We start from the raw sequence: 16790 nt of genomic DNA, 5'->3' as shown, positions 1-16790 counted from the left end.
ATATTTCATCCTAGTATTCATCCTGGTATCCAGTCAAATGGGGGTAAAATATATAATTTGAGTCTTTGATTAGAAGTGAAGACAAAATAAACCAAAATATTTAGGAGTGAGTGAAATACATAAAGGAGAAGTCTGAGTATATGGATTTGAAAGACCGGACCTCAAGAAAAACCTCACTCTTTTCCTTAGGATTTATATGTTGGATGAAGCTAGAAAAGCCAATGTTTTCTGATATTTCAAGAGCAAAAGTATAACGTTCCATTATAAGATCTGCATACATATCAACCTCTTAACTGAATTTTTACAGGTTTTCCTTGTAAACAGTTGGATTTCTTCAGAGGATATATGAAGAAGGGAAAAAAGGTACCAGCATGCTTAACAGCCCGAATGGCAGAGAGCAAAATGCAGGGATTTTTGGTATTCAACATGAGATACTCTGAAACAGTGGTGAATCCATGTTATGTGTCCAGTCAGTTGTGTAGTGCTTGTCCTTCTTGTTAACTTCTGCAGGCAACCACTTTGTATCTTGAAACCCAAGATTCAGTTAACTGTCTTGTTTGTTACTGCTAAAGTTAAAATGTTAGGATGTGCTCATAAGGTTATTGAGCCACAGTACCAGACTCTTTGTCCTCTGATTAATACTATATTGAAAAACTAAATACTGTTGTGTATACAGCACACATGACCATGTTTTTTGAAGGTGTATAATGCAAGAGGCACAAAGGATTAGAGATGAAAGCTGCTTTGACAACTACTGATAACCATGTTCTAGTGTTTCTACGCTTCTTAGTAGCTGACCTCCGTGAGATGAGAACTGATGCTTCATTTCTTGTTTTCCTTGTTATGGGGTGTGTATGTATGTACGGTGGTGATGTGGGTATGCCACTTCTAACTGAACTTGGAGCCTGCTTTTCCAATGGGCCGAATTCCTTGGAAGAGGCACTCAGCATCCCCACTACCGCCTGTAGCTCAAGATCTTCAGCTCTTCAAAGGAAATGGTGTTGAATTTTCTCTTTTGTTGAAGCAGTCTCTCGGATAATGTAGAAGTGTGGTCCTCAGAGGAGAATCAGAAGGTTAATAGCCCATTTGCCCAAAATGAGGCAGAATCAGCTACCTGTATGCCAAGAATTTTTGCAAATTTTTTTCTGATGTTTAATTTGAAATCTTCTTGCTGCAATTTGCATATCCTTATTCCTTGCTCTATCTACCATAAACACAGAGAACCGATTTTTCTCTTCCTCTTGACAGAAACTTTTTTACATATTTGATGCTCCTCAGTAATTTTTTCTTTAGCTTAGGTAACCCTAGTTCTTTCGCACTTTTCAGCCTTCTGGTTGTGGCTATTCTTTAGATCCAGTTACCCAACATCTTTCCCCTGGGTGTGACCCTTGAAACTGGATATGGTGTTCCAATGGGAGCTGTTGCAGCATTAAACAGAGGAACCCAAATACTTCACATATCTTCCTGGCTACATTTTTATGACCTCATCCCATGATGGTATTGGTTTCTTTCACAGCAGCATGATGTTGTTGGCACATTTCAATGTGCAATCCAAAGGCACCAAGACTAGAAGAACTTAGAGAAGACAGCGGTGGTGCCATTAATAGAGAGGGCAGAAACTATCTGGAGAACTACACTTGAAGCATAACTTTCTGAACAAAGCTAGCTGTGTGGGCAAGCTGAGTCCAGGTAGACAAGGAAAAGCATATGCATTCCTGAATGGAGATTCACGAGTGCCATTCCTGAAAGGAAATGGCTCCTTTCTGCAGCTGAAATAGACACCCATGTGACAATGATACCTGATGATGTATCAGAAGACCAAATCCAAATGTTAATAAAATTTTACCGAGACTGAGCTGCTGAGTAAAAAATCTTTCTACTGTTTTCCCACAGCTGCAAACTTAGCCATGAAATGGGATGCTGCGGTGACACCTGTATGTTGTTCAAAGGAAAGGTGTGGCCTATGCTTAGGGTGCAATGAACCCAGGTCAAATAATCAGTCAGGGCACTGCTCTTCAGGTCTAGGTCTCCCAAATCCTAACCCTATTCATTAGCATAGCTCAGAGCTCCAAGAAATGAAGAATTACACATTTGATTATACCAGTAACATTCCTTACTGTGTGTGACTGTTTTGGAGCTGTTTTGCTTTGCGTTACTTCATGCTCAGTGGGTTTAAGGAGCTTCTGTTTCATAAGCCTCTCTTAGCTCCCTCTTTAACTCACCAGTTTCAGCACTTCTGAGATAGACCAGTCCAGCTGCAAGACAGGCACTGATTCGGTGTTTCCCTCTGAAAAAGCACAAGGAAGCTCAGAGCACTGCCTAACCACATTGATACTGATGAAGTTGTGAAGCCAAAGTTAAGATTTTGACAGCTGCTATTTCAGATTATTCCTTCAGGTGAAATTGGGACAGTTGTCCTTCAGACAAGACTTGAGTTAACATTAACAATATCATTATGGCGATATAAAACAGTGGGGGCTGCTAAATCTGTTCAAGTGTATGCTAAGTTTCCCAGACAGGTTTTATAACCTGCATTGAGAAACAAAGTGCTGTATCTCTGCTGCTGACAGTTATGTGAGCAACTGATATAGGATATTCTGATTATACTGGATGGTAGCTGCAGTATAGATATATCCTCAGGTCCCATAGGAAAATGATGTTTCCTACTTTAGATCCCTCAATAGGGGGAGAATTATTTCTTTTCTCTTTGCATGTCTTGGGTAGGAATCTATGTTTGAAAATACTCAATAGGTTTTCCTGTTTCTCTGTGGAGGAGTGACTGGAAAGGAACTGGGTTTTAAGCTCTGTTCAATTCATTGCTGCTGGTGCCTGGAGAAGATAAAGTCTCAGTTCATTTCTCAGCAGAGTGAGCTCACCCAGGCAGGCCTAATATCTGCCAGCTTGCTTGAGCTTGTCGGTGCTGTTCCATAGCCTCCCTTACCTTTTATGAGAACACTGACCAATGGTGTAAGAGAGACTTTGGTTGTCCTCAAGGAACTTCTTCATAATCGATATCATCGTTGCTGATTGCATTAGAGCAGAGAGCTGCAGACCATGGCATGCTCAATGGTGAGATCCCACCTCTCAGGGACAGTGATTTGCAGTTAGTGTCTGAGCATGCCAGGTTTAGGTGGCTGGCCCTTGAGGGCTGTTTCTCCTCGACAGCAAAAAGTTATTCAGCAAATCAGTGCAATACATTGAATTTTTTTTTTCCCCAGTGAGGTGTTACATATAAAATAAATGTTTTTCATTTCACCTATGTAGGATAGTCATTACAGCTCTAGATAAAAACAATACTAACAAGATGAGACAGTTATTACCAGCCCAGCTGCCAAAAGCAAGAAAGGGTCAATATGGTCCTTTTTATATCACCACGGGCTGCTTTCTCAAGGGTGTCAGTACAAATAAAAATGTAAATCTAAATAAAATTTCAAATTGCTTTTCCTTTTGTTCTCATATATGATGTCATGCGTTATCAATGAAAGGCTGCTGCATATCTGTGGACATCTAACTGTATAGTCTTTTAACCATGATTCTCTAGGGTATTGTCTCCTACATTGTGTAGGTAAAACCTGGCGGTGTGTTAGTTTTCTCTCTTGTCTTTATTGGTGGGTCTGTATCAGCTGCTCAAGTAATATACATATTTTATTTCTTGCATTTGTGCTGTTAAGGGTGTTAAATAACACTGTGTGGGGATTCTTATAGCAGCATGAGGAGTTGGACAAACAAGTATCAATGTGATCTGAAGACAAAAGTAATATTATTAAAATTGTCACTGTCAACTTTCATGACAAAACGACCAAAGAAAAGTGAAGTACAGCTTCTAAACTGCTGAGGTGGCCACTCCTCATGTGTAAAAAACCCAAGGGGCACAGCTATAATATGTGCCGATAGTGGCTTCTTCCTGTTTATATCCAGCTTTTCCAGTTTTGTCAAGCATTTAGCATTATAAGTAATTCTGTTAAGAGGAATGAATGTGCTAGAAAGTGAGTAATGAAAAACAGAGAATTTAACTTTAGGTTATTGGACTGTTTCATCTGGATAGTCATGATACGTTATCATCTGATGAGTATTTGTCTGCCTCTTTGAAAACAGATGGGAGATATAGCTCTGTTCCTCGGAGAGAAGTGTTCCCACTTCAGAAACTTCATTTGGCACTTTGTATGGAAATAAAGGAATTACTCTAGATGTCATCAGAAAAATATGCTACAGCACTGGCCTGGTGAGACTGGAGGGTCTAAGCCAGAGGAAAATTATGAGGAAAACCTTGCAGGATAAAAGTCAGAGAGATTTGTTTCCATTTGTTACCATTAGCCAAAATCTATGCCCAATGCATCGTGCTTGTGAAAGGAGTGGAAATATCCCCAGGTGTTGGCACCTCATCCCATCCACCCTTCACCAGGATTGTTTTTATGAGAAAATTTGTCTTCTATTCTGGGTTCACAGCTGCAGTGCACATTTTCATGTGGATTGCCCTTTGCCAATAGGACAGCTGAGAGCCTTGGGTGTTTAACCAGTAAAACTTAAAGTTTTCACAGTAACTTTGAGACCACATTTTATTCCAATTATTCTTATTTTGCTGCAGATCTCCCAGAATCCTTGAGGAGACTAGAGACTTTTACGCATTACCTGACAGTTCTTGCTCTCTTAGAAAGCCCTATCATGTCAGAGCTCAAGCCATTTACCATATAATCAATAAGCCATGCTTCTAAATGCTTTTATACAATAGCACTACTACTTTGATATCCTTTCCTTCCGGACATTACACTGCAAGGATTATTTGTTTACTGAGAGTGACTGTGCTCAGTCCAACATAGCAAATAACTTTGTCTTCAGTTGTTGTCTGCGTGTGCTTAGAGAGATGTAGTTATAAGCTGTATATACAACACTTTATGAGTTTTTACTCCATAGCTTCTGAAATTATTCTTGTAAATGGTGACTCTCATGGGAAACTTAGAAAGAGTGGTGATTCCTGTGTTATACAGACCAGTCTATTGCACTGTGAAATGCCAGCTCTTCTAATCTCTTTCATATGCGTGGCAAAATCCGTGTTAAAGTTGGTAGGTTTTCTCCCTCTGTGTTCCTATGGGAAAACTGTTCTTGAACATCAGCTCTTTAAGGAATGAGAAACCTCCACCTAACTTCCAGTCTAACCCAACTCCTGGCTAACTCACTTTTCTTAGCAGTTGACCTTCATCTTAGGTGGTTCTTTTGCACTTATCCCCTTATGATAGATATATTTTTGTAGAAGAAAGAAATGACCTGTGGTACCCAGGAGTAAAGACAGACATTGCTACCAAAAATCATAACCAGGAAAACTCTCCAAACCAAATGATAGTTTAGAAAGCCAACACTGGTTTATTGCAGTGGTGGGTGCATGGGGGATCTTTCCTCCTAACATGCGCAGCAAGCTACTCAAGGGTACACATTATATACAGTAGAGTACTTGCATATTCATAGTACATTACATATTCATTTTCATTCACACACAGGACTAGTTACAAGTTTCTCACTTCAATGCAAATTAGTATGCACTACTGAAGTTTCTTACTGCCTACACATGCTCCCGAAGCAGGGGGTTGCCCTCTTTTGGTATGTGTGTGTGTGTGTGTGTGCGCTCTATCTGAGTTGGAGGTCCAGATCTCCCATTACCACAATTACCTTTGTCCTACTTTCAACTGATTTTCTGAGGAATGCAACACCTTGTCAGCTTGTCTCCTCTTGCAGTCAGAACTTTCCCACTTGGAGGCTTCTTTCTGCATAATTTAGATAATGGTGCTCTTATCATTATCTGTTCTTTGTTTCCCAAGATTGACTCCCTTGATTAGAAATCCTTTCATTCATCAGTTTTCATGACTTGAGACAGTAAGTCATTTAAAGATCTGAGAGGGTTAGGTCAACTGGACCTAACTTTGTGCACATTCTTGTTTAACCAAATCAGAATTCAGCAATTCAGGAGTTTAAGCAACAATTCAGCCCTTTGTGACTTATTTGTATATATTCATATATCAAATAAGTCTCATTCCCTCTGAACTCTTAATTGAAGCAATACAACCCTTCACGATACAGTGTAATATAACATACAAGCATACAAATATAACAATCATGAGTACAATAATTACAATTAACTTTTTAATCCATAGGTGTGAAACAGGAAACCAGGACATTAGCCAGTTCCAAACTGCTTGAAATCCCTAAGAATATAATTTTTCTGGATCTCATGCAAGATTTTAGTATGTTTCCAAATCTCTTGTAAGTGGGTAGAAATTCTTCCAATTTGATGCACATACACACAACAACCAGTACATTAACAGTAGTACAAACTCTGCCTTGAGATGCCAGCATCAAGTCTAATACCATTCAGTTATGCACAGCTATATGAGCTATTTCTGAAACTTCTTCCTGCAAAGCCTTTATGGCATCTTCAGTGTTGCTGGCTGTCCCTTCCATTACTGCATATATATGTATCATTGCCTTTTCCAGTTCAGCAACTGCTAAGTAAGGAATAAACCACCTAGCAAAAGAATGAAATCCAGTGGGTCTTTAAATAATGGGATTTTGACCCTCCCTATATCTCTCCCGATAAGTTCTTAACCACAGATTATCATCCAGTTTCTCAGCTATAATCATATTGGGAAAAATCACTCCCAATGTACAAGTGCCTGACCATCTTGGTGGTAAAGATTTTCGTGCTACACTGCCACGTACCTAATGGAACATTCCAGTACTTACTCGTAGTTAATTCTGAGGAATTCATCGGCTGCTTTGACCAATCACAATGTGGATAGTGCCCCAGAGATACCTCATCTCTATTTGTGTGTGTCTTGGTTTTATTTGTAGTAGCACACTTCACAATGGACAAGCGTGGATTCAATATTGTCCAGGTTTGGAGGTCAGTCACATTCCAATTAGTGTATTTTGGTCTCACCCACAAGTTATTCCAATTAGTCCTGAACAGAATAGTGATATCAGCTAGAGGAATTCCTTTATGAGTTTATTCAGGGAAATGGGTACATACCCAACACTCAGTCTTATTAACAACCTTTGTTGATATTTCCACAATTTTCAAATGAGTATTCTGTGTCTAAGAGTCCTCTTGATCCCACCAAATTTGAGAATTTATCATACCACATAACAGGCAAAATTCTATATATCAGTAAAGCATGTTTAAACAAGTATCTAGGAAGAAATCATGTTAACAAACTCAACCCCCCCTGTGTACAATCCAATTCTATATAGGGTCTTATTTTAGTCATTAACTTTCATGCTGCTTGGCAGTATTGCAAGAGACTGAACCTAGAACTTTATGAATCTTGAGTTAGTTTCAAGCATAAAGGTCCTTCCTGCTTAACCGTCCATTCTGGTGAATTGGCTGGCTTAACTCTGCTGTGATGTATCCATGGAATGATTCCTTCAAGCTTGACAGCAGTGTAGGTGGTGAGTAAAATCTGGAAAGGTCCTTTTCACTTCTCTTTCAACTGTTTGTCTGACCACATTCTCTGATACACTTGATCTCTGGGTTGGAAAGAATGTACCAGCACATCCAATGGTACAGGTGCTCTCTGTTGAATATACCTCTGTACAATGAGGAAAGAGTCTTTCCCAAAGACAATATATATTCAGTGAACACCCAATCGCCAGAAATACAAGTTTGGTCTTCCGTTCCTATTAAATTTACAGCATAAGGTCTTCCATATAATACCTCAAACAGGCTTACCTTTTCCTAACTTTTGAGGTGATTCTAATTCTCATTAAAGTGGTAGGTAAAACATCTATCCATTTTAAATTAGTTTCTTGACACAATTTAGCTAACTTTTTTTAAAGATCCTTTCTCCTTTCCCACTAGACTGGGATTTCCAAGGTGTATGTAAATCCCATTTTATTCCTTAAAGGGCAGAAATTGTCTGTATTACTTCTGCTATAAAGTGTGGGCTTCTGTTCGGTTAGATCCCACTTGGAATTACAAATCTTTGCATAATCTCATTAAATAATTTATTTGTTACCTTGAGCTCAATTGGTTTAACATGGGAAAGCTTCAGGCCATTACGAAAAGATATCTACCAGTACCAAAATAAATTTATAATTATTGCATTTTGGTAATTCAGAAAAATCAATCTGTCAGTATTCTCCTGGAATATTCCCTTTTTGTACCTCTCCAAGTGGGGAGATCTTAATTCCACTTTAGAATAATTTACAACATATTACATGTCGGTTTACTATTTGATCAGCATAGCTTTGCATCTTTGGCCCTATATCTCCTAACGCTTGTGATTATAGCATCTGCTCCCATGTAAACTCCTTCGTGTGTCTGCTGTAGCAACTTCTACATTATGAGAGCTGTTAATAAACATTGTCCAGTAGATATTACCCATCATCTGTCTGAAGTCCTTATACATTTTAACATCTTAGTGAATTCATTCTCCTTTTTATTATATTTGGGCTCTTCAGTTCTCATTACATTTTGAGGAATCACGGCTCCCATTGTTTTATTGGCCGTTCTCTTCGCTATTTCATCTGCCTTACAATCCCCTTGAATGATTTCAGTATGCCCAGGCCGGTGAGCCTTACAATGAATTACAGCCAACTCCTTAGGTTTCTGAACCACTTCTAATAATTTCAATATTTCTGATCCGTGCTTAACAGGTGACCCTTGTGAGTTCTCTTTCTTTCCACATTGCCCCATGTGCATGTGTCACTCTAAAAGCATATTTAGAGCCAGTATACATATTGACTTGTTTATCCTGTGACAATGTCAAAGCTCTAGAAAGGGCAATTAATTCAGCGTTTTGTGCTGAATTATTTGATGGCTAGGGTTCTGATTCAATACTCCAAAGTCACCAATGCATATCCAGACTGTCGTTCTCCAGCATGAAGAGCCCACTCTAGATTTTCCAATGGAATATCCTTCAGATGTGGCCTACTGGAAAAGACCTATTCAATAGTTAGTACACACTCGTGCTCTGCATTTATATCATCAGATACCAGTAATAAAGTACCAGGATTCAAAGAGGTTGTTACTTTTAAACTTACATTGTTCAGTTTCAATAATGCTGCTTGACACTGGATCATTCTACTAGGTGATAACCAGTGATGTCCTTGTTGTTCCAGCACTGAGATCACAGCATGTAGTACAAATCCAGGTCTCTAAACCAATTTTTGCTCCCATTTTCACAGGTTACAGTTTTGCTTCTTTCTTTCTTTCTTTCCTTCTTTCTTTCCTTCTTTCTTTCTTTCTTTCTTTCTTTCTTTCTTTCTTTCTTTCTTTCTTTCTTTCTTTCTTTCTTTCTTTCCTTTCTTTCTTCCTTTCTTCCTTTCTTCCTTTCTTCCTTTCTTCCTTTCTTTCTTTCTTTCCTTCTTTCCTTCTTTCCTTCTTTCCTTCTTTCCTTCTTTCTTTCTTTCTGTTTTTTTTTTTTGTTTTGTTTTTTGTTTACTAATTTGGAGTTTTGTTTTAATTCTACCTTTATCAGTGTGGTGTTAGCTTCTCCCAATACTTCAGTAGCCCATATCAACAGAAATACAGCATCCGGGATTTCTTAGATTTCTGGTTCACTTCATTGTTCCCCTTGCAGCACATATATTTGTGCCTTCCGAGTGTTTTCTGGTGGGATATGCAACTGAATGGAATTTTAAACCCCCCCCACATTATTCACATTATTTGGGCCTGTAGTTTACAAAGTAAATCCCAGCCTAAGAGAGGTATAGGGCATTCTGGCATATACAAGGACTCATCTCCAATCTGATATTCCATTAGTTTCAAAAATAGCTTGAATTGTCTCTTTCCATTAATCCCAACAACTGGCATATTAAATTTACTGAGAAGCCCCTTACAACTAGTTACTATAGAATAGTTGCTCCTGTATCTATCAAGAAACCTATAGTTTAATTCTCCAGCTTTACTGGCACCAGGGGATCTGCTGGAGATGCCTCTAAGCTCACCCCCACTCCCCGTCAGCCTGAATCTTCCGTACCAATCTTAAGCAGGTCTGCCTCTGGAATGAATGCAGACACGGGTATCCTTATTAATTGACTGTTTCTTTGGACATTCATTTTTCCAGTGTCATTTTTCCTTGCAAATCATGCACTGATACTTCCCCAGAGGAATTTTATTCTTTCTATTTCCTCCTGTTCTTTGTCCTCTTCCCCACTCTCATCCTCTTGGGAAACCTCTTCCCCAAGATGAGGTTTGGGCTTGGATAAATGCAGCTGCCAAAATTGCAGCATTTTGTTTCTTTTTCTTTCTGTTTATCTTCCCCCCCCCCTCCAATTCCTCTCTGTTATGATAAACCTTATAAGCAATTTCTATCAACTCAGATATCGACGTTTCAGACATGCCATCTACTTTTTACAACTTTCTTCTTATATCTGGTGTTGACTGCCCCCCAAACAAAGCAGTAAAAGTCATTTATCCTCTCATTCTCTTCCCTAGCTTTCTCCAACACCATTCTTTTTCCTTAGGCAAAAATCTCTCCCTATCATCAACAACACTATCCTGAAACCATCAATTGCACATCCTCTTCTTCGTTCTTCATTTTCAAACACCTTTTCCCAATACTACAAGCAGAACAAAACTGAGGCAATTTCTTATCATACTCCATCATCATCGATACATCAGAGTCAAATATAATCAATTTATATTTCTTTCTCATTTCATGATAATTTCTCAAGGCAAAAAAAAAAAACAGATCCAAATATGGGTATTCATTTTCCTTTGCATATACAAAACAACATTATTTACAATATTGTATTATAATTCTTACTTCTGTTCTTAGGCCATCTCTCCTGATCATCTAAGGTATACAAGAGCTATGAGTGATTACAATATTCTACCAATTTTTTTCTGAGTGAAAGGGTCACCCCCAAACCTGCTCCAATATCTTAATATACAGCCCAATGGAGAACTCTTAAGAACTGCCTGCACCCCATACCACTCACACCCCCTGCCCCGCTCCCCAGTAGAATATCCAGTTCCCATGTTAGAAAGTTTTTAAAATCACAAATACCCAATACTTAAAAAAGTCCAACAGAAAAAATCCAGCAAACAAAATCCAATAGAGACAAAATCTGGTAAACAATAACCAACAAAGTTTCAATTTACCAATACCCAAAATCCGGACCCTAGGAGACCCTGTAATAGCAAACAGACTTACACAGCTGTGTACTTCAAATGTCCCAGTGGGACTGCAGCCCACTGGTAGGACTCCTACCCACAACACTGATAGCTTAACAATGCATATATAACTCAGACATACCAGGGGAACTATAACCCACTCTCCAATACAACCTGTTTGTAAGCAACCTAAGTATTTATGACCAATGTTGTTAATATCCCAGAGAACTGTCCCAGAAACTTACTTGGCCAGGAAATCAGAGGGCCTCCCCACAAATACTCCGGTGCACGCTTGGAGTCCTCACAATTCTTCTGGTCCATTGAGATTCCAGAGAGCGTGTCCCATCTGGGTCACCAAATTCTGTTACTGAAAATCATAACCAGGAAAACTTTCCAAACCAAATGATGGTTTAGAAAGCTGACATTGGTTTATTGCAGTGCCGGGCAGGCTTTCTGAACTATCGTTTCGTTTGGGGAGTTTTCCTTGTTATGATTTTTGGTAACAACACACAGTTTTTCAGAGACAGAATCAAAACCATGGAAAGTATTCTGTGTCATGTCTTGTTTGATACCCCTCCCTCCCTGAAAAGTTTAATTTGGAGCAGAATTAAATGCTGGTTTTGTTGTTGTTTTAATCAAAAATATTTTAGCAAAATTTTCAGGTTTTTAAAGGAAGAAGTAAAAACTTTGGTGTTTTTGAAAATATCAAATGAAAGTATTCCAATATTTCAGAAACATTTGATTATAAAAGTGGCATAATATTCCATTTTTTACAGAGAGTTCAAATCTATTTTTAGTTAACTTAGTACAAGTTACAACATGCCCACCTGTGTTTAGAAATCTACCATAGCCAGAAGCTCCCTCTTCAGTGTGTGGTGCCAGTGAGCCTGAAAGTTAACTGACTGGTGTTTCACAAGATGTTTGTAGATACTCCACCATTACTTGCAAGTGCTGCATCAGCAGCTGAGACATTCCATCTGCACCAGCCAGCTCCATAGGTTATTTGAGCTACATTTTGGTAGATTTTACTGGGCAGAGAACTACAGGAAGTGTAGTCTTGAAAATTTTTTTGAGTAAGCAGCTCTTGGTATTTTTCTGATACATATGTGGATTTTCAGACTGAAGGGGTGATAGGAGGTAAAGAAGCTAAATGTACCTGTAGCCTGCTCCAGGTTCTGAGGAAGAGCAGGAGTGCCGTGTGCTAGGGGAGATAGCACTGTGCAAGCCTCTGCCAAAGTACTGTACACTTCAGGGAATTTCATATATGCATATGAATGAAGGGATGACTTTTGAGCTTTGCTTCAGAAAATGGCTTTGTAGTGCCTGCTGATATTTGTCAGTGTTCCATTTTTTCCTAACATCTCTGAACTCCGATTTATTCTGGCAGGGTACTAATGTGAAGAGTTTTGCATGTTTGTAAGCGGGGTATGGAATAGATTTGCTCTGGGCGAGTCTTAGTTGGAGTTTAATGGTGTCCCCTGTCACGGCAGCATTCGTGCCATCTCCTTTTGGGCTACGCGTTATCAGAGGTGACACAAATGATATGAGAATTTCCGTTGTGTGGAGAAGAATGGTGATTAGAAAAAAAAAAAGAAATTTGATATCTTGAAAACAGCACAGCTTATGTGGAGAATAAGGACTTCTGGAACGTCATGTTCTCTTTTGGAAATGCTTGTCACTGCAAAGCCTATGTGTATAGAGACTAATACGTCAATTAACCTTGCTTGGCCAAGTGCAATCTGCAGGAGTGATGTGATCACTCCTGAGTACTTGCTGGTAATATGTTTCATTGGAATGTTCTGTATTGTGGGGGCACCGGGGGAACGTCGCTGTGATTGTAAGACTGTCCAGCCTCGTGTAGGCAAGACCTTGGCCCTTGGTGCAGTGCCACGTAACTTGCTTCTGCTCCCTGAACTGAAGAAAACAGGACTGAGTACAAGAAATTAGTATGCATCTGGCACGGATCCACTTCTCCCCCGCTAGAAGCTTGGCTTTTACAATGTATAATTCTTGTGACAGCAGGAAGATCAAACTTACAGAAGAGATATTTGTTAGGACTGGTGAGAAGCAGGCACTTAGCACTGACTGAAAGGCAGTACAGATAAAGATACTGAATTTGAAAACCTCTGATAAAAACTGCACTGAACAGTAGGAAGCATTTAACAATCACTGTGCTTAACTGCCCTGTCATCATTTACATAGAGAGTCGTTCAAAAGAGAGGAGAGAATTACAATGGGGGAACCTGGCAAAATCTTGAAAGCTGCTCTTCTTTTAGCTTCCAAGCAGAAATGCATCTGGAATGTATATTCCCACATTGTTCTCTATAAGGCTTTAATTCTGCATTCACATATGGTACTTAATTTGCATTTTTCATACAGTCATTAATGCTTGGTGAACTTGAAAGGTCTAGAAAAGTATTCAAAGGCTTGGATGCTTCCCAGAAATGTGTTCATGCTGTACTGGCTTGGAAATCTGGCATGAAATCTGCAGGTCAGATGCTGACCTGGGATTTCAGTTCTTTCTTTGTGAGGTATTTTAATAACAGAAGGCTTCTTCTCAGGCTTGTTTTATGTTTTAGGCTACTGTGAATCATTTTGCTATTGGTATCATTTCGATCACATTTCTAGCAGGGGCCAGATACAAGGGAGTGTCAAGAACAGGGAGCTGCCTGGAACCAGAGGTCAATGTACCTTCAAGGGAAGGCAGCAGATTTAGGGCTTGAAACTACCCTGGAAACAATCTGCTCTCTTGATTCTTAATCTAAGCCAGAAGAAGCAGGTCCTGGTCATGATAAGGTTGGCAGCAGGCTCCCACCCACATGCAGGAACTGCAGTGGTGGCCACAAGACTTGCAAGAGAGAAGGTACAAGAGCTAAAATGCTCAAATGAAAGATGCTGGATTATTTTTAGAGGAATGCATGAGGTCACTGGGATTTATTCTCTTATTGTGGGATTTATTCTCAACTGGACAGTCTTCTGGTACTACATACATTGCAGCAACCTTGACCAGCAGCAGGAAACTACTAGATAAGGTGGAACGCTGCCGCTGCTGGGGGAAGACAATCAGCAGCTAGGAAGATGTGACTGGCTGAAAGCAAGTCTTATGGTGTGTATTCTTAGAGATAGGGTGTAATCTTATTTTCAGAAACAAAAACGAATCACAAAATTTTTCTCCTCCTCTTTTATGAAGCAATAAATAATTTCAGATGAGAGGAGCAGTGTGATAGCTGATGGGAGATGGAGTAAGGCTTCCTCCCCTCCCCCCATCAGACCCCCCCACCCAGTGGCATTGAAGTGCAGAGAGTCTATTGTTCTGCTGCTTCTCTTTCCTTTTTATCTGTGGAGCTGTGTTCTCCATCAGATACCATTGGGCTGCCAGAGCTACTCTTCAGAGTCTGGGTAGGTGATTTGTTAACTGCTTGTCTTGGAGTAAACTACTTAGTCATGCAAGTTAGTTAGTCTGACAAAAGAACAAAAGAAAGAAAGTAATTGGTAATTATCCCCTCTACACCTTCCCTCCTCTCAATTTTAAAAAAGGGATATTTTTGCAGCAGTATCGTGTACCTATTTAATCAGTTACACCAGCTGATGAAATAAAAGCTTTTGTCCCTTGGCCCCTTGGAAATTATTCTTGTTAATTATTTTTTAATTATCCTTCCATCATTGCTCCTGGTGCCACTTTCATAATTTCTACATCAGTGGGTGCAGACATGACAAATCTAAAACCTCATCACAGAGAATTACTGCTGCTGCTGTTGTGGCTCCAGAGGAACACAAGTTGAAGTGTGACCCAGGGGGACTCCCTCCTGGTTCACCTGACGGTCGGTGCCTCCTCTGCTGTGCCGTATGTGACAATCCCTTGTTGGCACACGCATGAGAATCCCTTGTTGGCACACACACTTGCACGCACATATCGACTCACGCCTATGGACACACTTGCACGAGTGTGTAAATGCACTCATTAGTTAGTTCAAGCTGCACATTAGCGAGTTAATATCTGAGTGTTTTCAAGGTGGCTGACAGCATATTAATCAGAACCACATTTAAACAGATGGGTACATTGTATCTCTCCCTAATCCAGATAGCGAAGAAAAGATCCCCAGTGTGGAAGATGAGACTGCAGATTGCAACACTCTGTGGATGGTTTCTAAGGGATAAAAAGGATTAATTCATTTTTTCTGTTGGAAGGGTGCAGTGAAGATGTCAACAATCTGCTGTGCTATATACCTGCAAGTTTACAGAACCTGTGTTAACAGAATATAGGTCCTGGCACAATTTCCCTGTCCCCCAGGCTTTCCCATTTTAAAAAATAGTAACAACTTGCTGGAAGATACAGATGAAGCAGAAGCAGAACCCTAAATGTGGATGTACAGTTGAGCAAAAGGGAAGGAAATGAAACATAATATGTCTTTCCCCAGGGGCTAGAAATATTAAAAACAAAGTATTTTGAGCATGTGTGACAAAAGCAAGTCATGAGGCAAAGGAATAACTAGGCATAGCATTTGCATCTGAGTACTTATTTATTCCCTGAACTGCATTCCCCGCCCCCCCCCCCCCCCCCCCGCCCCGGGCAAATTACTTACAAACAGATGTTGCATTTTACCGGTGTTCCTCAGAGTTAGTTGGAAGGTGGCTTGTGTTAGGAAGGTGGCTTGTGTTAGGAAGTTTAACCTCTGGTCTGCCTGCAGTGATTCACCACCACTGTTTACCTGAGAACTGGGCTTGCTGTATGTGAGCCATACTTTATGCAGAGTTTGATGGGTTTACGTTTTTGATAAGCACTTCCACAATTTAGTTCATGATGACCATAAAGGGTTATTCCCATTCTATTTGCATGGACATTGCCTAAACTAGAAAATTTTACATCATTATGTTTCCTGAGTTGCCTTTTAGGAAATAATTTTGCAGCAGATGCTTTGCCTTTCTGCATTTTTCCCAGCTGCAGACTTTAGAGGACACTTTGCATGACACTTTTTATAACCACAACACTTAGTTTCCTTGGCACCTTATAAACACAAACTGGCATAAACCAAAACAGTCTTACTGCTGACATTTTTGTGTTGGGTTTTCACATCCATACAGTGCCTTTGGAGGCCGTGAAAGCTTTGTATCATCTGGTTTTAGCTAGATTAGTAAAGTCACAGGAGCAACAGTTTAAAGTGAGCAGAGGTGCCTGCTGACTGCTCACCATTACTTGGTGATGTCAGTGAAGGACTGACCAGCTTACGGTGACAAAAAGAACATTTTCATAGCGTGATATGATGTGGATTGGGTGCTGCAGCACTGCAATCCAGCGTAACACTGATTTTTGCTGTGCCCGTGGTCATCTCAGATTATTTTCCTGGTTAAGTTCTTCCATTGCTAGAGTTTTTCCCTATTTACATAGCTGATGCCCACAGAAAATGTGATGTATGCCCTAAAATTTATCCATACTATCTCCAAGTGCCTGTACCTAGGAGATGGGTACCTAGATCTGCCTATTAAATGGATACAATATTCCTTAAATATTTGCAACCAGTCAGACTTTATAACTGCCTGAATTTTCTTGCTGCTATGAAGGATAAAGAGTTCCCTTTGTCCTTTCAAATTTGTCCTCTCACAGCTCACATTTGTAAAAAAAATATAGACATGGAGTCATTTCGCTCAGAAAAATCCCAGGGGCGAGCCCTAGCATTAAATAATA

At 39.8% G+C, this 16790-nt stretch overlaps 1 long non-coding RNA gene across 1 annotated transcript in view; it reads left to right on the top strand.

The window, feature by feature from the left end:
* LOC130151877 (uncharacterized) overlaps positions 1–16790 on the top strand; it is a 73704-nt gene that overhangs the window by 41364 nt on the left and 15550 nt on the right. The gene's annotated exons all lie outside the window — the stretch shown is intronic.

The sequence above is a fragment of the Falco biarmicus genome, chromosome 6 (assembly GCF_023638135.1).
Source record: "Falco biarmicus isolate bFalBia1 chromosome 6, bFalBia1.pri, whole genome shotgun sequence".
NCBI lineage: Eukaryota > Metazoa > Chordata > Aves > Falconiformes > Falconidae > Falco > Falco biarmicus.
Note: the sequence above shows the minus strand (reverse complement) of the source record. Positions and strands in the feature narration are given on the sequence as shown.